Source organism: Thamnophis elegans, chromosome 2 (assembly GCF_009769535.1).
Source record: "Thamnophis elegans isolate rThaEle1 chromosome 2, rThaEle1.pri, whole genome shotgun sequence".
NCBI classification, from domain to species: domain Eukaryota; kingdom Metazoa; phylum Chordata; class Lepidosauria; order Squamata; family Colubridae; genus Thamnophis; species Thamnophis elegans.
The window spans coordinates 33,607,101-33,621,975 of NC_045542.1; the positions used below are offsets into that span (position 1 = coordinate 33,607,101).

The following is a 14,875-nucleotide window of genomic DNA, read 5'->3' on the forward strand; positions in this document are numbered from 1 at the left end:
GGTGAATGTGTAGAAAAGCCTTTCCCCCCCCCCCTCAAATGTTTAGATACATACATACATACATACAGGCACTAATTCAAAAATTTTTTAAAGATTAATATACCATCAGAACCAGAGGCTTTTCTGTGGAGATTAATGGATAATCAACTAGAGAAAAAAATGTTGATTTTATATATGACTAGCCGATAAACCAGTGTTGCCCAGGTATTTATTTATAGGGGGAAATGTCCCGACCAAACGTAATTTTTCCCCCTTACTAGAGGGAGCCCCCTTGTGGAATACTGTGAAACTGTTACCATGGCAACTGTACCATGCGCTGTACAGTAGAATCCAGTACAACAGGCTGTGACACACACCCTGAGGGGTGTTAGGGGTGTCTTACCCCCACAGTATTTGTTTCCAGAGAGTAAGTCATCTGTGTACCATGTTTGGTTGAAATTGCTCGTGGTGTTCCAGAATTATGCTGGAACACACACACATAGATGTGTGTGTGTAAGAGAGAGAGAGATAACTGCAACGAGATTACAGTATGCTCAAAAGTGGAAAAATTCAATCTTACCCACAATAGAGGAATGATTAGTGAAGATGCTGTAATTTAACTGAGATAGCTAAATTGACTTCCTTGATTAGAGAAAAGACAGTATCTACATTTATGACTGACTGGAAACCGCTTATAGACATTTTACATGAAACAGAAAAAAATACACCAGTAACTTGTAGTTTTTATGATTAGGGAAAAAACTAAATAATAGAAAAAGTCATTTTTTTATAACCATAGAGTAAGTGATAACTTTATAATCATACTGCATTTGTTGAAAGGAAATTGGAAGTGCTTCTATCTCTTTTTATCTTTTCTTTCTGTAATTTTTTCTTTTTCTGTATTTTCATTTTTCTTTATTTTCTTTATTCTTTGTTATTTTTTGTTAATTTTGTATCCTTTCTTTAAACCCTTTAGCAAAATTTATATTAATAAAACCAACCATAACTGAACATGACTTCATTGACTTAAATCTCATATAAATTATTCTTGAATGCTTCGATGATCCTTATTCTGTGGACACTAATCTAATAATTTCTATTTTTGCTTGACAAGCTAACTCCACTTAAATTAGGTTGAAAAGGATGGAATGCTTTCCTGACTATCAGATCACCAGCCTAATCATGCAAACTGTGAAGCTACTTTTAATTGGATATTTAATAGACTTGGCTAAAATTGTGGTCTAATCCTAGAGTGCTCTCACTTCCAGAGATAAAGCACCACTTGGCACCCCTCGTGACACCGTTATTATTAGAAATCCTGCAACCTAAGTGACATTCAAAGCATGCTATTTGTAATACTTAGACAATTTAATAAAACAGCAAGGAATTCAAAGCAGGCAAATTTTCTGTAAGTCTCTCCTGAATTCATCGGAACCCATCTTGCTTGCACTCCTACCTGAAGTGGGTTTCCACCTTTGAGGCCATCTTCAAAGCTTTTTCATTTTCTCCAACCTAGCAGAATGTTGGAAAGAAGTTATATAAAGGGACTCTAAGATCTGTCCATCTCTCTGTCTATCAATAAGAGAACGCTAAAAGCAAAGCAGAACTGGACCGAATTTCATATGGAAAGACAAAAAAAAAGATGAAGTTCAAATAACAGGCCAGAAATATAGAGAAAAAAGAAAAATTGCCAGATTCTCCCCCCTCCCACTCTAAATAAATTATCTAATGCAGGAGTGTCAAACTTGATTTCATGGAGGACCAGATCAGGGTTGTGTTTGATCTCGGGGGGGCCAGGATCGGCATGGCCAACTTGACATCACTCGTGTTGGTGGGGGGGAGCCTGTGTTGGCCTGAGTGCTCTGCCAGCCAAAATGGACTCCCGAGCTCCATTTTTGGTTGGGACAGCTTCCTACAACCCTCTGCCAGCAAAAATGGAGCTCGGGGGGGGGGGGGTGCTCAGTCCTCTCAAGCTCTGTTTTTGCTAGCAGCAGAGGAACCACGGGCTGGTCCTTCACTGTTTCCAGGGCAGCCCTGTGGGCCAGATCTAAGCACCCAGTGGTCTGAATCCTGCCTGCAGGCCTTGAGTTTGATGCCCCTGCTCTAACGTATCCAATGGGGAAGGCAGTTGGGCAGTGGATCAAAATGTTGTAGGTCCTCCTATCTAGGCCATCCCTATCTTTCCTTGTCATCTGACCCATACCTGAGCTATAAAGGGTTGGAAAGGATTCCTGAAACTATAATTTGCATGAATTTCAGAGGTGGGTTGCAAATCCCAGTGCTACCGGTTTGCTCATGCTCACACGCGTGCGCTGCTTCTGCATATGCACCATCTGGGCAGGTGGGTGGAGCCTCCCCCCACTGCCACTACTGGTTCACCCAATCCAGGCCAAACTAGGAGCAACCTACTTCTGATGCATTTCCTATTTTCTTCTGAATTATGGCCAGAGCCATATTTCCATATTTCCTTTTATTTGTACATGATCCTTTTTAGCATAGCAGTCTCTTCTCCGCTTCTGATGGTATTGATTTGACATTTAAATGGATTCACTGCTTAGCCTGAATATCGTATCCATCAAAGGTTTCTGATCAAACTGAAATACAGGGTTGAGATGCTATAGGATTCCATCCTGACCTTGTAGAATTTAATATTTTTATTGAGATGGATGGAGAGGTAGAGGGATATGCTTATCAAATATACAAGTGGCACAAAAACAGGGTTAATAGAGAACAGAAATAAATCCATTAAACAAAATGAGCTGAAAATATCAGGATGCAATTTAAATGAGAGAAATGCAAAATTATTGGGGAAGCAAATCTAATGCACAGGTATGGAATGGCAGATATCTGACTTGGGAGCACATCTGGAACAAACTGAATGGGTCAGCAGTGTAAAAAATACAAATGCAGCATTAGTCTAAAACGCAAGACATAGCAGCTTTATGCTGTGCTGCTCAGAACTCACCTTAAATATTGTATCTACTATAGGTCTGGGCACCACCCTTTATTTAGAAGAGGCATGTCCAATCTATGGCCCTTGGGCCACATGTGGCCTCGCACAACTCATAATGCAGCCTCGCAAGATTGTAAGCTTTGAACATAACTGTGATTTATACACATGAACTATACTATATATTTTATATCCAGTCGAAGACAATTCACTCAATGCAGCCTAGGCAGGCCAAAAGGTTGGTGCTTTAGAAGATGTGGAATACATTCAGATAAGAGGAGTGAAAAGGCTCAAAAAACTAAAAACTATTATGAGACATTAAAGGAACTGGGCAAGCTTAGTCTTGAGTTGGGGGAGAACCTTGAGAAAAAAAATGACCAAGGACAGATAGTGTAGCCTTTTTCAAATGGTTGAAATAATATTACACAGAAGAATAGCATGACCTGATCCTTGCGTTTCCAAAGCCCAGGATAAAGGATGATTTTAAATTACAAATGCAGATTCCCATTGTTGCTGTTAGTTACGAAGTCATGACCGAGCCACGGACAACGTTCCTCCAGGCGTTCCTGTCCTCTACCATCCTCTGGAGTCCATTTAAGCTCATGCCTACTGCTTCGGTGACCCCATCCAGCCATCTCATTCCCTGTCATCCCTTCTTCTTTTGCCCTCAATCTTTCCCAGCATTAGGCTCTTCTCCACTGAGTCCTTCCTTCTCATTTGGTGGCCAAAGTATTTGAGTTTCATCTTCAGGATCTGCCTTTCTAAAGTCTAGGACTGACTGGTTTGATCACCTTGCAGTCCAAGGAACTCGCAGGAATCTTCTCCAGCACCATAGTTCAATGGCCTCAATTCTTTGGCGCTCAGCCTTTCTTATGGTCCAACTTTCACAGCCACACATTGCAACTGTCATTATATATAAGGTGGGGGGGGACATCCTGACAATAAGTGTAGTTCAACAGAAGAACCAATTATCCAGTGAGATGGTGGTGCTTCTCCTTCATTGGATGTATTCAAATGGAGGCTAGACAGCATATTTTGGGAGAATGGTTTAAGGTAGATTGTTGCACTGAGCAAGGGGTTACAACCAGTGACCCTAAAAGGCTTTTTTCCAGTTCTATGATTCTGTGATCAAAGTTTTCTCCTCGCTGCTTTGTCTGTTCGAATGAACTTGCTGCCTTACACGCTGTAGATCCCCTGGGTCCCACCCATTGTAGCATGTTAGACAGCTTCATTTCCGTCTTTCTTTCAACTCGAGGCCCTTTCACATGGCGCTTCGGTGATGCTCCCAGATTGGTACCTTGTTCCTTTGATCCCATGCTATCAATATTGAGCAGCTCAGGTGCTTTTCTTCCACTCACCTGCAATGTAACTCTAATTGCAGCTGCTGGAGCTTCTGAGTCTGGTTTCCCATTGATAAAAAAAAAACACCTACTCCTTTCCTCCCCTTCATTTATTCCGCAACCACTAAGCTGCTACATTGCCTGAGCATCATGCACTCAGCTTTCTTAGATAGTTTTTGGGGAGTGACAAAAAGGTCTGCCTGCGATGCTTAAGGGATTCCATATTTGAGAAAGTATCTGAACTTTGGACCAGCAACTTATTATATATTATAATAAGATATGTTAGTGCTGGGAGCGAAAATGAGACCAAAGTTATGAAATGATGGTTTTAAGCACATATTATCAAAGCTTTTCAGTTATTTAAGGATCCCATTCTGTTCTGACCCCCTCCTCCGTCCAGTAACAAAAGTCGAGACAAGCATAAAATGGAATGTCTTTTAATAACAAGACCAGACTCTTGGTAGCTGAAACCAAATAAACAAATAGATAAGGACTTTGGCAGCAAGTCCGACAAACCTTGGCAGCAATGCAAACAAACTCTGGCAGCAATCCAGACTGCCAAGTTCGTTTCTCTTTAGTCCCAAAGGTTGACTTCTGCAAGAAGGGTGTGACACAAGCAGTCTGTTTTATAGTCTGGGAGAGAAATTTAATGACCATCAGCTGAGCATAATTACCTCCTGTAATTACATAGTTGTTCTTGACGCTGAGTAGCTCTTCAACAGCGTGCATCCCGGAACAACTCACAGGTGGTTTCTGGATCACTCTCTCTTGTCTCCCCCCCACTGATCCAAGGCTCAGGCGCCACCTGGTGGCCAACCAGTCCCTCTGCGCCCTGCTTGAAGTCGGAACCCTGTCCAGGGTCCTCCACATCCTCCAGGGCCAACTCATAGGGCCCCTCACTGTCGGAGTCTGGTGGCAGCTCCAACGGCTCCTGCTGGGCCACAACAGCATTCTATCTTTTAAAACCTCCAATTCTGAAGAAACCCAGGCTTCGGGTGTAAGATGATGGATGTTTTGCAACCCTATCCTAGGGCATTATGATAAGGAAGACTTCCTTGGCTCAGAAAATGGATGTATGAAATCAGAGGTGGGCTTCAAAAATTGCAGCAACAGGTTCACCGTTGCTGGGTGGGCGTGGCCATGGTTGGTGTGGCTTAGTCAGTCTCCTGCACCACAGCAGGAGGGGGGCATTTTTCACCCTTCCCCTCCAGAAGGGCAAAAACTGCTTCCCCCGGGCTCCGGAGGCCCTCCAGAGGGTGGAAACAGGCCCGTTTCTGGACTTCCAGGCCCATTTCCCCCCCTCCCTGAGCCTCTGCGCAGGTCCTGCATTTACCTGGCATGATGAACGGGTCGCATGGAGATTCCTGGGAGGGGTGGGGTGGGGTGGGCATGGCCGGCAAGGGGTGGCATTTGGGGGTTCGCTGAACTGGGCAGAATCCTAGCTAGAGGATCACCCAAACCAGTGCCCATTCTTGTATGGAATGATGGGAATTGCAGTCAAACACATTCAAGGGCTACAGATGGGGATATATCACTACTGCAGAGTCTTAAACCAAGCACAACCAGGCCCACACTAGGAAATTTTCCTTCTTGTCTTTTTCTTCTGCCTGCCCTCTTGCCCTCAAATTTTCTTTCTGCTGCCTAACTGGGTCCTCTTTTAACTCTGAAACTCAGAGGAATCTTGTAGCATTTAGCTTTGCAAGCCTTGTTTTCGTAAAGGACTCTTTATATGGGAGATCGCAAAGATGCTTTTTCAACAGGCAACTAACTGGACTTTGTTTCTCCTTGAAGATGTTTCGCTCCTCATCTGAGAAGTTTCTTCAGTTCTGACTGAATGGGGGAAGGATAGAAGGATTTATATTCCTTGCCATCACTGGGTCATTAGCACTTTTTCTGAGACTTGCTGAGACCACTTGGAGATTTATCTGTGCCCTCACCTGAGTAGTGAAAATGGGTGTGGAGCCTTCTTGGAATTGCTGAAAGGACTGTGTTCAGAGAGTGCTAGTGACCAGATGGGATGTGAATTTTTCCCCCTCCACTATTCAGTCAGAACTGAAGAAGCTTCTTGGATGAAAGTAAAAAGTCTTCAAGGAAAAATAAAGGTCCAGTTTGTTAAGTCATCGACTTACGACCGGCCGCAAGTCCCTGACAGCCGGCAACTGCTCAGCTGCACCTAAGGCGTGGCTGGTGGAGTGCAGGCTGTTGCACCTCTCCCATTGGTTGCCCTGCTTGACAGCTCGCATATAAATAGCTGTCAAGCAGGGCAAGGTGCTGAACTCTGTATATAGTTATTCTGTTAGCTGTTCTGTTGAAATAAAAGCTGTTCTACTTACCTCAGCCGTTCCACGCCTCTTCTATCGATCCAGTCTTCAATACAGTTGCCTTTTGAAAAAGCACCTTTTGGACAACCATGACCTGGATGACTGAGGATCTCCATAGATATTTGCGAGATCCCATGCCTGTCTTTTAATTTTCTCTCAAAATAGTTAGGGATATTCTGCTTTTTACTAAAGTGCTGGGATTCTAATCAATGCATTTTGTTCCATAGGATAAAACAGAGGTTCTATGTGTCAGTGGCCTATATTCTGCAGTTCATTCCAGTGTTGAGTTGCAAGCAGTACGCCCCGGTATGGGTGTACTGGTGCCTGCCGGGAGCACCAGGTACCGTTCCGGTACAGTGCTCCGGAGGTCCCATCTGCCCGAGCTCCTTACCTGTATTTGAGCTGTTCAGCACTTCCGTGCACGCAGCACACGACGCCTGCACAATGCTCCGCCGAGCAGCTGGAGCGTCACAGAGGCGTCGTGGAGGTAAGGACGCGTGTGCGCGTGCATGTGGGAGACGCTGGGCTCCGTTGCACTGTACTGGTTGCAATGGGATCCAGAACCCATCGCTGTTTCATTCCCCCATTTTGTTAAAGTACAATGTAAAGTCTTCCATGGAGAAACCATGCTCTTGCAATGATCATTAAATAGCAGGACGGTGGGATTCTTTAGGTGCCTATTTGGTCCCAAAGTGCTTGGTTGATAAGAATAAATGCCACTTGCAGCCCTAATTTTCAGATTCACAATTGCCTCTGTAGATTAAAATAATTGAAATTTTATCTCTTCAAGTATCCTGATTTGAGAATCTGATATAACACTTTTACTTTATGGAATAAATCCATTTTAGGAAACACTGAACATGTGTCAGCAAACGTTTCAGGATTGTTCCCTGTTTCATAGGGTCTCGTCCCATCCCCAATGATTCCCCACAATTGACACTGCGTATCATGTCTTGCATACACACACAAAAACCACCTGAACAATATAAATTAATGTGGCAGACAATTGAAAATGGCAGGATTGGAAACAAATGTCCTAACGGCTCTAAATTTTATTCTGTTGCTAGGTGCTTAAAATGACTCTTATGGTTGGTTGCAACGAACCAAGAACATATAGCATGCCTTATTTCATCACATTTATTTTACATTGTGAAACACAAAACAAAAAGGGGTTGCTGCATTTTTAACGTTCTGCACTCTTACAACCCTATTTCACCTAGAATTATCATTTTCTCCCAAATCTCTCCTTTTACTCAACCTCTCCTTTCTTAACCATACAGTTTTAAGGCAGTGTGGCAGGCACGGTTTGGGGCTTGCACTACAGCTTCAGCGTGAGGGTACCGACACTGATTTCATAATCCTTCCAAAGCTAATCTAATTAATGCTGACTGGAGGATCCGACTGTCAGATGATTTTGCAGATGTCCCGGTATGATGGATCCAGTGCCTTGTTTTTCTGGCTGGGTTGCAGCCAGCTTTATCCAAACCTAGGCAAATGAGAGGTGGGATTGTGGACTGCTAGACCAACATCTAGGACCTGGACTGGCTTCGCTCTTATGGATATCACATAAAACTAAGTGTTTCTAAATGGCAAGTTTAATGCCTGTTTGATCTGTCTGGGTGGCAGTTGCTTACAATCCTGTTTTCTCTCTCCCTTTTTTAAAACTCCCTTTCCTTTACTCTGGACAATGATTACTTTTTTTCTTTCTTTCTTTCCTACTCGCTTGCTGGGCTGATCAGTTGTGAAAGGCAGAGAGTGAGAGAGAAGCAAGAGGATAATAGCATATAGCATCATATAGCCGGGGCTTCCTTGACAACACAAATAAGATTCTTTGATAGCAGGTCTCGGCTACAGTGCTAGGGGGGCACCAACTGTTCAAGAATCCACTAGTGTTTATTTGGATATTATCTTGTGTTGCTGCAAAGGATTTTTTTTCCCCCTCTTTCTTTTTCCTTGCTTTGTGCTTTGGAAAAGCTTTCACGCTGTCAGCCTTCAACTCCAGCAATTGCTCATAGCCAATATGTATGTATGTTTGTTTTTAATTAGTCACTCATTGTGGGGAAGAGATCCGGAGACTCTCTGTCCAGAAGCTTAATCACACTAGAGAAATCAATGTGATCTTACTGAATGAACACCGTGGACCGTTAAATTTACTTCTCTTCAGCTTCATAATATAAAACACTGGTGAGTGATCTTTTATTCCTTCTCATGCATGTCTTCTCGTTTACAGCAAGCAAAGCTGGGGGAACATGTGGAAGGAGGGGGGGACAGAGAGAAACCTGGCAAATTGATGGACCATGTAGTAGTATTATATAATGCCTTTCTACCTGTTGTGCATGTATCTTTCACAACACCACGGCTACTCGGTGCTTTCCGGAGTTGCATAGGCTTGGCACATACCCCTGTGGATTGGTGCACGCACCAAATTTAGGAAATTCCCTCTCCAGGCTGAGTTGGAAAACTGTGTAGAAAATACTTGGCACGAGGGAGACAGACTACTTTGCCGACGGTTAGCGTTCAGGTTATACCTATCTCAATATACTGGCATATGATACATCTGTGTATTATAAGAAACCTACCCTTACTTTTTCCAAAAGATCGGCAGGATGTTTCCAGTCTATATTTTGTGCTGTGGATTGTGAGAGTTGATTTGTGCTTAATTGTAGTGAGGATGAGAAATACAGCCTGCAGAGAGAGTTGCCTCCTCCTCCTCTTTCCCCCACTTCAGCAGTGTAAGGTTTCTGCAATAGTTAAGCTACTGAAATGTTTACTACGGTTATCATTCCTTTATTGCCATAATGTATAATTTTTCCACGGAAGGGCCAGGCACCCAAAAGAGTGGTGGTTAAATGCACTTAGCATGTCAGCAGCTGAGATGCATGTTTCCTCCTGCTGCGTTCCACAGATGTACCGGCTATCTGACAGTTCCCCCAGCTCTGTTTACAGCATCGTATAGCCTGGAACACAAGCACAAGGAATCATTTGGGAGGGTGCCTACCATCCTGATTGCCAGGTCTCACCTGGGACCCACTCCTGATAGAGCTGATGTCTCCAGGGATGAAAGCTCTCCCGTGCATTGACTCATTGCTCCATCTAGCGTTGACTGTGGCTAGCTTGTGCAATGAAGTCGTGCCAGTTTTTCTTTCCACCAAAGCAGTGAGATCAGTGAAGAAGGTATGTTGCAGAACGAGGTGCTCGCGACCCAACTGTATCTGCTGTACCCCATGAATCTCCTCAGTGTTCCCTGTACCAAAAAAGTAGGACTAAGAGAGGAAATTGTGCACGTGCTCCTGCAGCTAGCAAGCCTGAGAAATGGGAGAAAAATAAAGCACCCTCATTCTTGCTGGTTGAAATCGTGAGGGGGAAAAAAGGACTAAGATGTTCTTAGGAAGGCGAGTGAGGGAAATGTGAGCGAAGGTTGGGAAGCAATTGATGGAAAGGAGAGAGTGGGACAAGTAATCCTCTACAGAATGTGTCTCACCATTGGGTTGAGATACATTTCATTCTAGGGTTTAAGAGCTTTGACTACCATAGCTCCACCCAGCTGGAAAAGGAAGCATGGATTCCATACTACACATATGAGTTCTATCACCCCCATGCAGTTGGTTGGATTTTAATAACAGTGATTAGAAAGCATGATCAGCTTCCCCAATTAATGAATGTTGCACATAGTCAAAACCACTATGGAATCATTAGATTTTAGAACTACATTAGGTTTTTACATGTTTTTGGAAATTCTCAATCATCCAGGTCATGATTGTCCCAAAGGTGCTTTTCTAAAAGGCAACTGGACTTTCTTGGGGTTCCCCCCACCTTGAAAATGTTTCACTTCTCATCCAGATGACTGTAAAGAATATAAATCCTTTCCTTCCCCACCATTCAGTTAGAACTGAAGAAGCTTCTTGGATGAGAAGTGAAAGGGGATTTGGGGGGGGGGAACCCAAGGAAGTCCATTAGCCTTTAGGAAAAGCACTTTTGGAATTATGTTTTACAAGGACTACTGTTATACAGTTGTGTGTTAAGTGGGTGTCAGATAAATGAGTTAAATACACCCATATCCTCATGCATACCATATTGTTCACTATGTAATGAATCATCTGTTACTAAAATAGGTTACCACAAAACTTGGAGGAGCTGGATAGGCATAGCTGTGGGCATGGAGTTAGAGTGTATGAGAAACTTTCTTTCTTTGAAGTTTTTTAGCAATAACAATAGCAACAGCATTTAGACTTATATACTGCTTTATAGTGTTTTGCAGCACTTTTTAAAGTGGTTACAGAGTCAGCATATTGCCCCCAGCAATCCGGGTCCTTATTTTACCAACCGTGGAAAGATGGAAGGCTGAGTCAAACCTTGAGCCAGTCAGAATCAAACTCCTGGAGGTGGACAGAGTTAGCCTGCAATACTACATTTTAACCACTACACCACCACGACTTTAAGCTGACTTACACTAGGTCCAAGCCTGTATCTGTTTAACTGGTAAAATATCATTTTAAAAAATCTTACCAGTTTCAAAGGAGTTGCAGAAGATGCTGATGTGCTAAATATTAATTTATAGAAATATATGTGCAATTTTTATTTCAAAAGTTGAGATCCAATGAGCCTCATAATAACCTTGCAGCTTCCCAGTACAGGCTTGCTGCTGCTGATTTTCCAAGAAGCAAAATATCGGAGAGGGGCCAATTCTTACAAATCAGATGTTATTTTTCCTGGGCAAACCCTACATAACTACACCGCAAAGGCAACGAAAATCTCTGTCCTATTGCTCTAGGGTGAATGTCCATGTTTGAAACAGCTTCCATCCAGGAGGTTCATGTAACTCTGAATGATTCTCATCCTTTAGAAAATCTCTTTTTGGGAACAACAGTAGCAAATATCTAGTGAACTCAGCTCTCTGTATATACCAGTAATAAAGGCAACCCATATAATAAATCTCAGCCACCATAAAAAGCATGTGATAAGATGTTGAGACAGACAGAGAGAGAGAGAGAGAGAGAGAGAGAGAGAGAGAGAGAGAGAGAGAGAGAGAGAGAGAGAGAGAGAGAGAGAGAGAGAGAGAGAGATAACCAGATGGTTTCACAACCCTCCATAATATCCTAATACTTCTTTCTTTTCGTTCTTTTGTTCTATTTCTCTTTGATTTTTTTTTCTGATTATCGTATTCGTACCTTTCTACTTTTATTCTTTACAAATAACAAGGGTCGCACATCCTTTGAGACTTTGGCAAATATTCCTGTTTTACAGTCAGAGTGAGGCTACCAAATTAGCTGCCCAAGCATGCATGTTCTCAGCGTGATTTTGTATACTTTCTGCACCCTGCAGATTAAGATGTAATTCAAGGCACTATAACAATCCTGTTCAGTCTGAATGATTGTATGAAAGTATTAATACCACTTTATAATACTTTGGTATTGCCGCACTTGGAATACTGCAGCCACTTTTGGTCTCCAGTCCACTATGTAAAAAAGATGCTGAGACTTTAGAAAGAGTAGAAAGAAGAGGAACAAAGATGACTAGGGGACTGGAGGTTAAAACATATGAAGAACGGTTGCAGGAACTGTGTATGTCTAGTTTAATGAAAAGAAGGACTAGGGAAGACATGATAGCAGAGCTCCAATATCTCAGGGGTTGCCACAAAGAAGAGGGGGTCAAACTATTCTCCAAAGCACCTGAAGGCAGGAGAAGAAGCAATGGGAGAAACTACTTAAACTAAGGAGAAATTTCCTGACAGTTAGAACAATTAATCAGTAGAACAGCTTGCCTCCAGAAGTTGTAAATGCTCCAACACTGGAAGTCTTTAAGATGAGTTTGAATAACCATTTGTCTGAAATAGTATAGGGTTTCTTGCCTAAGTAGGGGGTTGGACTAGAAGACCTCCAAGGTCCCTTCCAAATCTGTAATTCTATTGTCTAAAATTACAATAAATCTATGCACCCAGTACCCTTATGCATCATGTCCCTTGTGAGCCAGCTTCTCTTCTAGATGGAGCACAAAGGTCTGAATAATGTTTTTAAGTGTACTTCAGCTGAATTCCCTGCTTCTGACGTGATTCAGAATCCTGCCGTATTGTGGTTCTAAAGAGGAATTGGACACATTGAGAAGCATTTAAGTGCAGCCATCTATCAACTCACAAGAAACAGTAGAGATTGGGTTGATTCACTGTAGATTGAATGTTTTCAGTGTTTATAGAAATTCAGTTTCAAAATGCAAAACAAAATGCAGATACAATTACCTTTGTATTTTGTAGCTTGGTACTAATTTTAAAAAGCATGCTCAAAGTAAAAAGAAAGATCTTGCATGTATTACGCAAGATAAAGCACGGAAGTACACTGTGGTAGAAATGTTCATGTTTAGACAAAATTGGGTATAAAAATGTGTATGCACGCAAATTCAAAAGGATCTAGGTTGTAGGTTCAGCTATGGCTGAAAAAGGCTTCTGCCTGAAATGCAGAATACAGGTGGTCCTCAACTTATGACCCCAATAGGGACCAGAAAATGTATCATTCAGCAGTGCAATTGTTGAGTCATGACTCAACACCTGCCTGTTCCCAATTTTATGAATATTTGGCTGCACTCGTTAAGCAAATCACTGTGGTCATTAAGCAAGACATCACATAAATACAACAATATACTTGCTGGCTTCCCCATTGATTCTGCTTCATTTGCTAAGAAGTTTGTAAATGACAATCATGTGACCATGGGATACTGCAACCATCATAAATGTGCAGAGGTTACCAAGCACTCAAATTGTGATCATGTGATCACAGGGATGCTGAGATTATCGCAAGGACCAATCCTAAGTCACATTTTTAGCATTGTTGTAGCTTTGAACAGTTGCTATGGAAAGCAGGAGCTGTGGGCCTTGGAAGACCTCCAACCTGTGCACAATCCTTGAATGGGGGAGTGCCACCCCATTCAAGATCAGGAGTTGGACTATTCCCCAACCTGGGTGGTCCAAACACCCACAGCCACTCGGCTTTGATAGGATTGTTTAGAAAAAGTTCCTCCCCATCTAAACTGCCAGGAGCATGGAACCAAGCATGACATGATGATTTACTCAGGGTAGTAGATTTACTCAGGGTACTACTCATCTATAGACATGAATCTTGTCAGACAAAAGTAGAATCTGCATAACTATTAGATACAGTTCCTGCATGCCAAGGATTCCAAGCTGATTTGCCTCTTAGGTCCTTGGGAAAGACTCTCTCCCTCTTGCAACTCTACACCAGATTCCATCACATAAACCCACATAGTCTCTAGGCACCAGGACAGAACCTCAGCAGCTCTACTTGGCTGTACTGGAGTCAGGAGAAGACTTGGGTATGATTAGCATAATGGCAATACCAAAGCCCAAATTGGTAGATGACCTCACTCAGCAGTTTCATGTTGATGTTGAAAAGGAGGGGAGGCAGAATAGATTCTTCAGTAAATATCAACAGTCTCCAACCTTCTATTTGGGGGGACCCAGCACCCAGGCAGGAGTAGTGAGGAAGCAATCTCCCACTACACACACACACACATTTACACTTATTAAAACCAGCCCTTGAGAAAGGAGAACCTTTGTAAAATGGTGCCCCCAATTCCTAACCCACAGAGTCACCTCAAAAAATGCTGTGGTTGACACTATCAAAACCCACTGAGATAAAGGAGCACAAGATGGATGCACCACTGCCATCTCAGTTCTGCCATAGGGGATTGCAATGGTGGGATTCAAATAATTTAACAACCGGTTAAGAGGTGGGTTGCTCCTGGTTCGGGCCGGATTGGGCAAACCAATAGTAGTGGCAGTGGGAGGCTCCGCCCGGACACTTCTGTGCATGCACAGAAGTGTCGCATGTGTGAGTGCACGCATGAGCATACCGGTAGTAAAAAAAATTGGAAACCTACCACCGAACTGGTTCTCTGCCCTAATGACCAGCTGGGTAGGTGTGGCTCAGTGGTCATGTGACCGTGTGGGCATAGCAAACTCAACATCACTCAGGTCGATGGGCACTTTGCTATAGCTGTTACAATGTAATAAAGCTTAACCAGAGAGGCAGTTTCTGTAAGCAATAAAGATTAAGCTAGAAACAACACCAGAATGTCCCCCCAAATAGAAGGTTGGAGACTGTCGATATTTACTGAAGACCATTGGGCCCAAGGATGGCCTCTTGAGGAGGGGGGACACCATTGCCTCTTTCAAGGTTGGGGGCACTATCCCTTCAGCATGGACCCAATCATAGGTTATGACCTCCCTGGCCCCTTCATGATGCAGAAGAGACCCAGGCCCAGTATTCAGGGCCAAG

The 14,875-nt window shown here is 43.0% G+C and overlaps 1 protein-coding gene across 1 annotated transcript in view; it reads left to right on the forward strand.

Annotated features, from left to right (window-relative positions):
- Positions 1-8,664: 8,664 nt before the first annotated feature.
- ANKFN1 (ankyrin repeat and fibronectin type III domain containing 1) overlaps positions 8,665-14,875 on the forward strand; it is a 138,022-nt gene continuing 131,811 nt past the window's right edge. Inside the window, exon 1 of the mRNA XM_032210279.1 lies at positions 8,665-8,774. The gene's annotated coding sequence lies outside the window, so the exon portion shown is untranslated. The remainder of the gene's footprint in view (positions 8,775-14,875) is intronic.